Source organism: Chlorocebus sabaeus, chromosome 8 (assembly GCF_047675955.1).
Source record: "Chlorocebus sabaeus isolate Y175 chromosome 8, mChlSab1.0.hap1, whole genome shotgun sequence".
NCBI classification, from domain to species: domain Eukaryota; kingdom Metazoa; phylum Chordata; class Mammalia; order Primates; family Cercopithecidae; genus Chlorocebus; species Chlorocebus sabaeus.
The window spans coordinates 140,457,691-140,472,402 of NC_132911.1; positions in this window are offsets into that span (position 1 = coordinate 140,457,691).

The following is a 14,712-nucleotide window of genomic DNA, read 5'->3' on the forward strand; positions in this document are numbered from 1 at the left end:
GCTACTTGGGAGGCTGAAGTAGCAGGATTGCTTGAGCCCAGGAGTTCAAGGCTGTAGTGATCCATGATTACACCACTGCACTCCAGCCAGGGCAACAGAGCAAAACCCTGTGTCAAAAAATAAAAATAAAAATAAAAAGACACAGGTTCACAATAATGAGATTAACATAAGAACTATGGGAAAACACATAAACAGAATGTTTTAATGCTGTGGTAAATAGTTTTGTACAATCAGAAAAGGTGCTATGAAAGAGTAGAGGACTTCCTAATGTCTGGGAAGGCACAGGAGGTGTTTGGGAAAAAGTTATAGCTAAGAGACTTTTCAGGAATTAATAGGTTTCAGCCAGAGAAAAAGGGGCTGATTACTCATTTCTTCACTTTGACAATGCTCATTTGTGATTTTGGTTTTTACAGTTTCGACAGTTCTAAAAAATATATCTAATGAATAAACTGTTTGAAATATCTCAATTGAGTCCTTAATTATAGGGAAGCGATAGCTTTATTGAAAGAATACAAAAGTTGTTTCACAATGGTATTTTATATATGTGTGTGTATTTGTGTGTGTGTATTACTCCAAGTGTACCTTCTTCCACATCATTCCATGCCATTAATGTAAGTTCCATGATTCTCCGCCCTAGCATTCCGTATTCCACATTCTTCACACAGTTGTACATTCAGCACGTATTTATTTATTTGTTTGTTTATTTATTTTATTATTATTATTATTTTGAGATGGAGTTTCGCTTTTGTTGCTCAGGCTGGAGTGCAATGGTGCAATCATGGCTCAGTGCAACCTCCACCTCCTAAATTCAAGCAATTCTCCTGTCTCAGTGTCTCGAGTAGCTGGGATTACAGGCATGAGCCACAGCAGGTATTTATTATGCCAACTGGGACTCTTCCATGAAGGTGGTATGAAAATAAAAAGTTAGATAAATGAAAAACAATATTTGTGTCAAAATAATTGATATCCCAAACCTTAGCATCATGCATTGTACTCATGTAACAAACCTGCACATGTACCTTCTGAATCTAAAATAAAATTGAGTTTATATTAAAACATTATATGAATTGCAACCCTGTATTATTTATGTATTTAGTTTCCCCACATTTTCTCTTTTTTCTTTTCTTTTTTTTTTTTTGACAGAGTCTCACTCTGTCACCCAAGCTGGAGTGCCATGGTGTGATCTCAGCTCACTGCAACCTCCGCCTCCTGGATTCAAGCAATTCTCCTGCCTCAGCCTCCTGAGTAGCTGGGATTACAGGTGCATGCCACCACACCAGGTTAATTTTTGTATTTTTAGTAGAGATAGAGTTTCACTATGTTGGCCAAGCTGGACTCGAACTCCTGACTTCATGATCTGCCCGCCCTGGCCTCTCAAAGTGCTGGGATTACAGGTGTGAGACACCACGCTCAGCCTCTCATTTGGTTTTCAAAAACTGTTTACTAATATTATTTAACATGTGAGAACTTAAATCCAATGCCACTCAATTTTAAATAGCCAATTGAGAAATGAACCCAAGAATTTTGTCCTCACACAACTCAGTTGAAATAACTGTCAATTGTATTGTCTGGGGAAGACTTCATGAATGAAATAAAAGTACAAAGATTTAGCCAGTTGTCCAGGGGTTTTTTCAATAGGTGAATCTGAGAAGAACTTTCTGAAAGAGAAACAAACAATTGATAGAATATGAATAGACATTAGAAATGGGTGTGTTATTTCTGGGGGAGAATGAGTTACACTATTTTGACTTGAGCAGCTATATCATCAAGACAAGATACAAATAATCCAAAAACTATAGACTGCAAAAACCCTCAAATATCAGGCCAAGGACTACACACACCCTTCATCCTGTAGGCAAAGAAAAGCCACAGAAAATATTTCCCTTCATCATTCTGCCTTAAGCAAGCCCTTGGGCAAGGACAGAGAAGTGAAACTTCAGACAAGCGTTCAGATTTTTAAACTGAGTCCATTTTTGCCCACTGCACTGAAGTTCTTTTGGCTCTTTCTTCTGTATTTCCATGAGCTAATGCTCTGAATTTCTAACTGGCTGCTGATGCAGAGGTCGGTGTGGAGAGGACTTTCCATGGTTATGGTTGCCATGGTGACTGTCTCCTTGATATTCACTTATTCCTCACATCTGCTGGTGTTTTGTTTATGACCATTGGAGAGAAGCATCTCTGCATGAGGCTAGCAGGAAAAGAGGAGCTCTCTCGTCTCACTCAGAGAAAGCAATAGTTACACAAGCCAGAGGAAAGCATTTTGCAGTATCTTTTTCCCCTCTTTTTACACAAGCTGATTTATGTTGAACAGGATGAAAGATGTAAATAATTGGGAAGGAAAGTTGGAAATGTGAAGAAAATGGAAAAATGAAAAAGATTAGCGATATCTATGTGAGAAATTCCTGATGAGTCGGTGTGACTTTCTCTGTGGGATATCTGAAGTGAAATCTCTTTTATTCTTCAAAGCTTTTTAAAAGCCACTGTTTCTTAATATACAGTTTCTGATATGCAATACATTTAGAGCTGGGTTAGGGTGTGTGCCTTGTATTCTGATCTTGATAGTTGTAAAATCTGAAAGAAATTAATTATTTCTTTCTTTTCCTTCTTTTTTTTATTTTTATTTTTTTAACAGAGTCTTGCTCTGTTACCCAGGCTGGAATGCAGTGACGTGATCTCAGCTCACTGTAACCTCCATCTCCCAGGTTCAAGTGATTCTCCTGCCTCAGCTTCCCGAGTAGCTGAGATTACAGGTGCGCACCACCATGCCTGGCTAATTTTTGTATTTTAGTAGAGACTGGTTTTCACCATATTGGTCATGCTTGTCTCGAACTCCTGACATCATGATCCACGCACCCCAGCCTCCCAAAGTGCTGGGATTACAGGTGTGAGCCACTGCACCTTGAAGAAATTAATTATTTCTAATGATCAGCCCTCACAACAAAAATACCTACAATAAAATAATTAGTTTAGAAAGATAGGATGATCATATCCTACCCAAGTCAAAGGTACTAGTTTTGGGGTAATACAATAATTACAATGAAATTTCAGACACAAACTTATGGACACTTACATTTTCCCATAGACAATAGGATCTAGTGTAAAAAATGATCCATCTGGGATAAACTATATTATTAGCAGCTTTGTAAAGCCTTTAGATATGAGAAGCTTCTGGAACCTACAAATGAAGAATTTGTGTTTCCAGAAATTAATTTGTGGTATAGCAGCAACTTTCCATCCCACTAGAAAAATGAAGAAGAAACCAGAATCAAGGAAGGAAGACAGTCATATGGACTGAGCACAAGTTTTGGGACTCAGGAATGAGGTAGATGCCTTATTCTGAGAAAGACAAAGAGAACTTTGTGTTTCCCAGGCACACTGTACTGACACACCAAGAATTTTAGTAGCCCCACATTGTAGACATGAGTGTCCACTCATAATTTGAGGCTACTCAATTGGGATGGCAGTTAGATAAGCAAAAGTTAGAACCAATGCATGTTTAAGACTGGGCAGGCTATTTAGTGTTGCAAAAGTAATGTTTTTGTTCTGGTCTGTTTTTCTAAAACACACATCCAAAGGATCCTGGTAGAGGCAAGTGAATGCCTCATAATTGCTACCCATCTACTGTTAAAGAAAGTGCCCGTAAAAAAGTGTGTTCAAATGGCAGTTGTTAGTAAACAAACATTTCTTCTGAAATTACATATTAAAATATTGTCATGATTAATTCGACTGGGTAAAATATTAGAACACATTACATGGGACAAGGATTCTTATAAGAAATGTCCAGATATTTTGAAAATAAACCCACTAATAGTGCGTTGTACCACCAATCCTCAAAACCTTGGGATAAGATGAATTCGATACTATTTTCTGTACTTATTTTCCTATAGATGATCAAATGCATTCAGCACAGAGCTTGATCTCAAGGTTGAAGAGTTTCTTATTTCTTGCATTTCTAAATACTGTACTTACTTCATTTTAAAACATATACTTAAAAATATGTTTTCCTGACACTGGAAGTCATATAGCACCATCACAGGCATGATCATTATTTTGGAAAGCTATTATTCTCAAAATAGAGATTCAGGAAACCTAACTAATGTGTTAGCTCCGGAATGGTTAAATCAAGGAGCTACAGGTTATCTCCCCTATCTGCAAGGACAAACCTTGAGGAAGTCCTTTTCTAGTCATTCACTTAATATTTTTTCAATGCAATATTGTTTTTCACAGTTAGTTGTTCAACCACTATTATATTTCTAAGAATTGAACATTCATACTAAAATTGTTAACTATGAGAAAGAACTATAAGAACTATTCTTTTCTTTTTTTTCTTTTTTTCACATGGAATCTTTCTCTGTCACTCAGGCTGGAGTGCAGTAGTATGATCTCAGCTCACTGCAACCTCGACCTCCGGGTTCAACTGATTCTCCTGCCTCAACCTCCCAAGTAGCTGGGATGACAGGCACGTGCCAGCATACCTGCCTATTTTTTTGCATTTTTAGTAGAGATCAGGTTTCCCAATGTTGGCCAGCCTGGCCTTGAACTTCTGACCTCAGGTGATCTGCCCTCCTCAGCCACCCAAACTTCTAGGATTACAGGTGGGAGCCACTGCACCCAGCCAGGACTACACTTTTTAATGCTAAAAGCATTCACAGGTAAAATACAGTTGTAAATAATTATGCCTCAAATAACACAACAATCACATTTACAAAGTAGAAACTATAAGATGTAAAAAAAGACATAAACACATCATTTTAATTTCAAAATAAAGTGTACAAAAATAAACAGAATCTGGAAGCTGCATTCTTAGATGAATATGGCATTAGTCCATTTTCATCCTGATGATAAAGACATACCCAAGACTGGGAAGAAAAAGGGTAATTTGACTTCCCACATGTCTGGGGAGGCCTCAGAATTATGGTGGGAGATGAAAGGTGCTTCTTACATGGTGGCGGCAAGATAAAATAAGGAAGAAACAAGGTGGAAACCCCTGATAAATTCATCAGATCTCATGAGACTTATTAATTATCAAGAGAAGAGCATGGGAAAGACCGTCCCCCATGACTCAATTGCTTCCCCCTGTGTCCCTTCCACAATACATGAGAATTCTGGGGGATTCAATTCGAATTGAGATTTAGGTGGGGACACAGCCAAACCATATCATTTTGCCCCTTGCCCCTCCAAATCTCATGTCCTCATATTTCAAAACCAATCATACTTTCCCACCAGTCCCCCAGAGTCTTAATTCATTTCAGCATTAACCCAAAAGTTCACAGTCCAAGTCTCATCTGAAATAAGGCAAGTCACTTCCACCTATTTGCCCGTAAGATCACAAGCAAGCTTGTTACTTCCTAGATATAATGGAGGGTGGTACAGGTATTGCGTAAATACAGTAGTTCCAAATGGGAGAAATCGGATAAAACAAAGATGTTCCAGGGCCTATGCAAGTCCTAAATAAAGCTGGGTAGTCTAATTTTAAAGCTCCAAAATGATCTCCTTTAACTCCAGGTCTCACATCTGTGTCATGCTGATGCAAAAGGTGGGTTCCCATGGTGGGTTCCCACAGCTCTGCCCCTGTGGCTTTAAAGGGTGTAGTCTCCCTCCCAGCTGCTTTCATGGGCTGGAATTGAGTGTCTCTGGCTTTTCCAGGTGCATGGTGCAAGCTGTTGGTGAGTCTACCACTCTGGAGTCTGGAGGACTGTGGCCCTCTTCTCACAGTTCCACAAGACAGTGCCCCAGTAGGGACTCTGTGTGGGAGCTCTGACCTCTCATTTCCCTTCCACACTTAGCTGAGGTACTCCATGAGGGCTCTGCCCCTGCACCAAACTTTTGCCTGGGCATCCAGGCATTACTATACATCTTCTGAAATCTAGGCAGAGATTCCCAAACCTCATTTCTCAACTTCTGTGCACCTGTAGGCTCAACAACATGTGGAAGCTGCCAAGTTTTGGGGTTTCCACCCTCTGAAGCCAGAGCCTGAACTGTACATTGGTTCTTTTCAGGCATGGCTGGAGAGGCTGGGAAAGAGGGCACCAAGTCCCTAGGCTGCACACAGCAATGGGACCATGGGCCCAGCCCACAAAACCATTTTTTCCTCCTGGGCCTCTGGGCCTGTGATGATAGGGGCTGCTGTGAAGGTCTCTGATATGACCAGGAGATATGTTCCCCATGGTCTGGGGGATTAGCATTAGGCTCCTTGCAACTTACGCACATTTCTGTAGCCAGATTGAATTTATCCCCAGAAAATGAGTTTTTCTTTTTCTGTCACATAGTCAGGCTGCAAATTTTCCAAACTTTTATGCTTTGCTTCCCTTTTAAACTTAATGACTTTAACAGAACCCAAGTCACCTCTTGAATGCTTTGCTGCTTGGAAATTTCTTCCATCAGGTACCCTAAATCATCTTTCTCAAGTTAAAAGTTCCACAAATCTCTAAGGGAAGGGCAAAATGCTGGCAGTCTCTCTGCTAAAACATAACAAAAGTCACCTTTACTCCAGTTCCCAGCAAGTTCTTCATCTCCATCTGGGACCACCTCATCCTGGACCTTATTGTCCATGTCACTCTCAGTCACTCTCAACATTTTGGGCAAAGCCATTCAACCAGTCTCTAGGAAATTTTAAACTTTCCCAGATTTTCCTGTATCCTTCTGAGCTCTCCTGACTGTTCCAATCTCTGCCTGTTACCCTGTTCCAAAGTCGCTTCCACAGTTTCAGGCATCTTTTCAAGTAACACCTCACTGTACCAGTACCTATTTACTGTATTTGTCTGTTTTCATGCTGCTGATAAAGACACACCCAAGACAGGGAAAAAAAAGAGGTTCAATTGGACTTACAGTTCCACATGGCTGGGGAAGCCTCAGAATCATGGCAAGAGGTGAATGGCACTTCTTACATAGTGGCAGCAAGAGAAAATGAGGAAGAAGCAAAAGCAGAAACCCATCAGATCTTGTGAGACTTATTAACTATCATGAGAATCATGGGAAAGACAGGTCCCCATAATTCGATTACCTCCACCTGGGTCTCTCCCACAACACGATGTGGGAATTCTGAAAGAAATATAAAACATTAAACCCTAATAATAGAGAATATAACTATTCTTAATATGCAAGAGGAATATGTGTAATAATTAATCATATATTAGGTCACAAAGAAAGCAACAGTAAGATTTTAAGATAAGAAATATTAAAAATTTTATACACATTACAAAACTAAAAAGAGCTTCTAAATAATTTTTAAATAATTTCCATAATTGTCATTTGCTTGAAAACTATTTCCACAATACACTGATAATAAAACACTATTCTTGAAATCTATAAAACACTGATAAAATAGTGATCATAAGAAAATTAATAGTCTTAAACAGATATTTATACTAATTAAAATGAAAGGATTACACTTAATGAGTTATATCACCAACTCAGAAATCTTAAAAAAAAAAAAAATCAGCAACAAAACCCATAAAAAAACATAGAAAGAAGAAAAGAATAGAGATAAAAGGGGAAGTCAATAAAGAAGTGAATTAAAAAGTTAATTTAATTAAATAGAAATCTGGGTTTTTTTCCAAATTAGTTAAGTACATGAACCAATAGTTAGCTTCATAAAAAATAAAGGGTGAGGGCAATAAATAAATAAGCAAAATAAAAAATAATAAAAGAAATATTACCATTTAATCAGGTTAATTTAAAAATAGATTTCCTTGCAGACCTCATTGTAAATTAATTTGAAAATCTAGATGTCCTGGATAAGTTCCAAAGTACAGTTTACCAATATTAATTTAGTAAGCTGCATAAGGAGTTTAAGGGACTATTACTATTACACACACATACACACACACACAACACACAACCCAGATTGTTTCAGAGAGAAAAAAAAAACCTACAAAATCTTGAATGAACAAATAGCATTTATGTTGTATAAGTTGTTTCAAGTCCCAACAAATGATGAAAGGTATTCAATTATTTTTTATGAACAAAGCATATCATTGATATTTAAATCTGATAACGGCTGTAGAAAAAAATGAAAAACGAAACAAAACAATGTTACTTATAAATATCAACCAAAAATGCTAAATGAAATATTAGCAGACTTATTTAATACCAAATTATGGAAATAATACATTGGGATCAAGTGGGATTTATTCCAGGACTGGAATGTTGCTTCAATATTAGAAAATTGGTTAAAATTTATCAAAACATCATCAGATTTTATGAGGAAAATGAAGCTGAATATCTCTGTAGATTTTGACAAAGTCTGAGACAAAACTCACTTCAAATTTTTAAAATAAAAGGAAATAAATAAAAGAAAACATAGCACCATTCTAAAATCACAATGCATAATGATAGTTAGATATATCTATATACCTGCCTCTATATGTATCACACCTCCAACTATATCTATACAGCTAGCTTCTACAACCAGCATCTTGCACAATAGTAAAACTAGGTGCATTTTCACTAATGGAAGGTACAATGCAAGGAAACTCATTGTCTATCTCTTCTACTATTTAACATTCTACCAGAGGTACTAATTAATGCAAGGAAATACAGTAGATCCACTTTGTCTGTGATTTCACTTTTTATGATTTTACATATATATATATGGTTTTACATATATATGACATATACTTTTGGACTGTGTGTATACATATATGTTTTTACATATATACTTTTTACATCTATATGGTTTTACATATATATATGTATATACACACACACACATATATGGCCAAGCACAGTCCAAAAGTGTTAAATAGCAAATATTATAAATATATATAGTATACATGATATATGATATATAGTATATATTTTATATATATATATATAAAATATATATATATGGCCAAGCACAGTCCAAAAGTGTTAAATAGCAAATTTTAGAAATAAGTAATGTGCAAGGTTTTTTTTTATTATGTGTCGTTCCATGTAGTGTAATGAAATCTCACACCTTGGGGCACCATCCTGCTCAGGACGTGAATCATTCTTTTGTCCAGGGTATCCACACTGTATATACTACCCGCCAAGTGGCCTTCTTGGTTATCAGATTGACTGACACTGTGTCACAGTGCTTATGTTCAAGTTACCCCTATTTTATTTAGCAATGGCCCCAAAGCTCAAGAGTAGTGATTCTGGCAATTCGAGTATGTCAAAGAGAAGTCATAGAGTGCTTTGTTTAAGTGAAAAGGTGAAAGTTCTTGACTTAGGAAAGACAAAAAGACATGTGCTGAGGTTGCTAAGATCTATGATAGGAAGGAATCTTCTATCTGTGAACTTTTAAAAAGGAAAAAGAAATTCATGCTAGTTTTCCTGTTGCACCTCATACTTCAAAAGTTATGGCCTCAGGGAATTGTAAGTGTTTAATAAGATGTAAAAGGAATTAAATTGTAGGTAGAAGACATGAATGGGAGCATGTTCTGACTGATGGTAATTAGTTTCAGTACTACCTGTGGGTTTTGGAAATCCACTGGGGGTCTTGGAATGTATCACTAGCAGATAAGGGGAACTATTATGAGAACAATCAATGAGAGGCATAATAATTGGGGGAGTAAATATAAAACTGTCTTTATTTATAGAAATGATGATAATACTACCTGGAAAACCCTAAATAATTGCATTATAAATCTATTGCCACATTAAAAAAAAAACTGTGTAACATAATGTCTTACAAAAACATTACCACTTATCTCACACTGTCTGTGAATCAAGATTTCAGGCAGAGTTTAATTGGGTCCTCTGGTTCAGGCTCTATTACAAGGCTGCCGTCATCTCAACAGTAAACTGGAAAAGATGAACTTCCCAGCTCACTCAGTTGGTTGTTGGCAGGATCTGTTCCTCCTGAGCTTTGGACTGAGGTCCTCCGTTCCTCACTGGCCATTGGCCAGAGATCACTCAATCGTTCTGCATTGAGCCTCTCCAACACAGTAGCTTTCTCTATCAAAACATGGCAGCCAGGAAGACAGTATAGGGATGTAGAGATGTTACGGAATTATGTATCCTAATTACAGAAGGCACACTCTCTGACTTTTATCAGAATCTGTTAGAAGCCAGTCACCAGGTCTAGCTTATGTTCAAGCAAATGTGACTGTTAAAAGGCAAGAATTTCAGGAAACAGGAATCATTGAGAAACATGTCTGACACCTGCCTGTCACAAAATTATATAATAAAACTAATTCAAACAATTGAATTATTCAGTAAAGTATCATGACATAAAATTAGACATAAGTAAACCAGTAACATTGGTAGACAAAACGATAGTTAGAAAATGTGATGGTAAAAAAAAAAAAATCCTTTCCTTTAAAATAACAAAAAAGAATATAAAATGGTCACAAGGAAATGTAACAAGAAATGTTAAAAACTTATATAAGAAAAACTTTAAAATACTTCCATAACATACACTCGAGGTATCCTTTATCATTAAATAAAATTATTGCATATAACAATGATTTCAATTCTTTTGAAGTTAGTTAACACATTTAATATAATCCCTATTAAATTAAAACATAATAATTTACATTTGCTGACCTGACACCTTGTACCCTAATAATTTTCTGGTGGAACAAAAGTTGGCACAGTCTTTATGGAGCAAAATTTGGCAATATTTAGCAGGACTATATATATTTACCTTCCAACCCATCAGCTACAGAAAATTATCCTGAAGCTACACAAACAAAGCTACATGTGCATAAGCTTATTCATTGCAGTCTCATTTAAAATTATATCTACATATTTGTGACAGTCTAAATGCCCATAGAAGAATCGGACAATATTCTATGACAGATGAGGATAATTGAATACTATTCAAATACAAAATGAATGAAGATAATCTCTGTGAATTGAGATGGAGTTACTTCCAGTACGTAGGGAGGGAAAAAAAGTGAAAAGGAATATTTATACTTCAGTTTGAATGAGAAAAAAAGGAGGACTAAGAAGACATACATGTATAAATTGATTTGCTCTTGTGTGTAATAGGAACAAAATCCAGATAAATTTAAAAAGGAGAGAAATTTTGAACAAAATCTGATGAGAACTGCAAAATATATATTGACATCTTTCCAAAGAGGTGTGAGTTAGCAATTGTGAAATTATTTTCATTATTTTCTTTAAGTGAACAAAGTGAGCAAATAAGTGACAATGTCTTAGATATTGGAGCTAAATTTCTCACATTTAGAGAAAAGAGTTACAAATATGAAAAAAAAAATGAATGATTAATGATGCTGTTAGAGGCATCAGTATAAACCCATGGCTTTTAATTTCAATGTCTATTATTATCAAGATAATCAAGATAGATAAGATTAAAGAAATTGACAGGAAACACACCCTATGTAAACTTTTGTATGGCTGGGATCTGTGAAGATAAGACGTCACCTTAGTGATTAGCTTACATTACAGGATAAAGGGAAGGGAATTTTGAAAATGTAACGAAGGCCCCTGAGCAGTTGACTTGACTTACTGTAAAGGGAGAGTATCTTGGGTGTGGCTGATCTAGTCAAGTGAGCCCTTAAAAGAGGGTCTAGACTTCCCCCTAATGTCTCTGAAGCCATGCTGTGAGTGGGCCTCTAAGAGAGCCACAGGACAAGCAATTGTGTGGGTGTAGGAGTTGAGAATAGCCAGCAAAAAAATCAGGGACCTACGTCCTACAGCTACAAGGACCTGAATTCTGCCAACAACTACAAGGGGGTCGTTGAGAAAGGACCTAAAATATGCAATTCATGAGTGGAATCATGATCATCCTGGATCATCATCATCAATACAAAAGTTGTTTCTTTTTCTATTCCCTTGCTACAGAGGACAAAGGCATTGGAAGCACTTTGTAAATCATAATCTAGTTTAAATAGCCAATACTTCATTATCAATCCATGTTTCTGGAACTAACTTCTTTACGCTTTAATATTATTATGATCATCATTAAAGATTATTTGCTGCCACCTGGTTTTAAAGTTGAGGGAGGGGGATGGCAGGGAAAGACAGTGGAAAAATATAACATCTAAAATCTTTTTTTTCCCATAGACTAGATCCTATTTTCATTTTATCTCCACTGTCTTCTACATAGTTTCTGTCTTATTTTAATATACACAGTATTGTCTAACATCTACCCTCTTAAAATGTAAGTCAAATAAATGAGGGACTAAGGAGCAATATGACTAAAATGAACATGTTCATCATTTCTAGAGGGGGACCGTAGAAAATAATACTGCCTTCTTCAAGACACGCCTTTTTCTCCTCAGGCTCCTATTCATGTGAGGATGTCCCTCCTGAGTCCCGCAGAGATGAAGACTGTATATTATGTGTGTGTTTATATCCCAACATGTAGAAGCATCTGATAGGTAGCGTACACACAGTTAGGTGAAAGAACGAGCAATATGTACATGGCCGCCTCGCTCTGGGAGATAGGACAGGGAACAAAGGGCGATGTTACTGAAGGTAGGGCCATACTAAAGGTATGAAGAGTTAAAATTAGGTGCTATATTTTCAAGATTAAAAAAGAAATCTCTACCTATTTTCTGACAATGTTATTCCATATTGGCACATAATCATCTGGAAAGATATACAAATATATATACATACATATAACAATAACATATATTTGTATATATATTTGTAATATATATTTACAAATATACACATTTGTAATATATATATTTACAAATATACACATTTGTATTTACAAATGTATATATTTGTAAATATATACACACACAGACATGCATACATACATACACACACACAAACACATATATAACATTTATATAATTACCTATAAGAGAGCTACTCTGAAAACTCCACATACTGAGAACATTCTAATCACAGACTCCATTCTAGAGGAGTTGGGTAAGCAGGCATCAGGGTCATATGGAGAGATACTGTGGCCAAATACTGTGTCAGGCATACACCCTATCCATGCATCTGAAACCTGACCTGTCTTTCTAGACGACGCTCTATCACAGACTGAATAAGACTACCAACTCCAGAATCAGACTGCCCTGGATCAAAGTCTAATTCTGACACTGAATTTCAATGTAACTTGAGAAAGTAATTTGCCCTCCATATTTCATATTTCATAGCTCTATAATGGAGATTTTAGTATGTAATACTAAAGATTGCTATGAAAGTTATGAGAATCAAATAACAATACTACCTAAAGTTTATAGAATGCATACTAAATTCTAGGTGTATTCATTCTTTTTTGCACATATTAGCTTGTTTGGTCCTCACAACAGCACTTACAGGCAAGTATTGTTATTATCCATCCAAAAATAGACACAGAAGGATTCTTCCAAGCCCCAGTAGTGGGCAAGTGGCACAGATGGGATGAAGACCTCAGCAGCCAGACTACAGCATTCATGACCTCAACTGCTTTGGATTCTCCATCTCTGGGTGCATAAAACTGTAATGCAGTCAGTACTGGTAAAGTCAGTGTCAATTATGAATACTTCTGTACATTTTTCCTGTACTATTCATGATCAGTTATCATCTAGAAAATGATAAGTTTAGATCATAAGGCTACTGCTGATAATCCTACTACTCTGTGCTAATAATAATGTCTTAGATGATTTTCTCATTCGGTACCAGGCACTATGCTACACATTTTACTTATAATATGTTGTTTCATTGTATAGTATATAGAGAAGCAAAATATCTCATTTATATAATACAAGAAAAAGTAACAATAACAAAACCAGCAATAATAAGACATAGCTGATATAGTCATCTAGTGTTATTTGTATATCAGCTCATTTAATCTTCACAAAGACCTAATAAACAGGCAGTTTTACTATCCATAGTTTACAAATAAAAGAATGGAGGTAAAGAAAGATTAAATGACTTATCCAGGATCACACATGCAGTAAATGGCAGACATAGGATTTGGACCTAGGTACTGCAGTTCATAGTGCACCCTCTTAAGCATCTGGAATTGCCTTCTACATGAAGAAGGTGAGCTCTGCGCAGGTTAATCAACTTGCCTAAGGATGTACTAAGTCAGGGTTTTGTTGGATCAGTTATGGGATGTGTTTAAAACTAGCACCTGTTACTTACCAAAGGAGGGAAGTGGCTTCACTAACAACCTCAGTGGGACACATTGTCCTCAATTGAAAAATGCAGATAGGAGCAACACCCTTGTTGGTTCACTTTGTTGTCTACTCAGCAGAGACTCTGAGCATTGATGATGCTCCATACACCAGACTTGCTGCAGCAGATCCTGCAGTGAGCAAGAAAGATGCAGACCCTGTCCCATTCATCACATTGGGGTTTAAAAAATCATTGCAGGTTCAATGAGAGCCAGGAATGGCTGTGCACTGGTGCTCTGGAAGATATGGCAGTTGACCTAGGATGACTGAGGGATCCAGGAAAAGCCAAAATAAATAAGGAATTTTTATAGGAGTACATCAAAATGAGATCTTCATATGCAGATTAAATAAAAATATAGACGTTAAAACACTTTGGAAAAACAAGTGAGATTTCTCTCTAAATTTAAAGAAGTGCAATTGTCAAGAACAGTCTTTTTTGGCTGAATACAGTGAGGAGAAAATAAAATGCAAACATTGGAGCATTCATCCTACTGCCACTTTTAAATTAGTTAAATAATTACACCAGAAAATAATCTGTTCCAATGGGTTTATTTTATTATTGAAATAATACGGTTGCTTAATGCAATTACTTCTACCAGGTCATATAACTCACTGTGATTTGTAATTCAATTGAGTATTACATTGTACTTGTAGA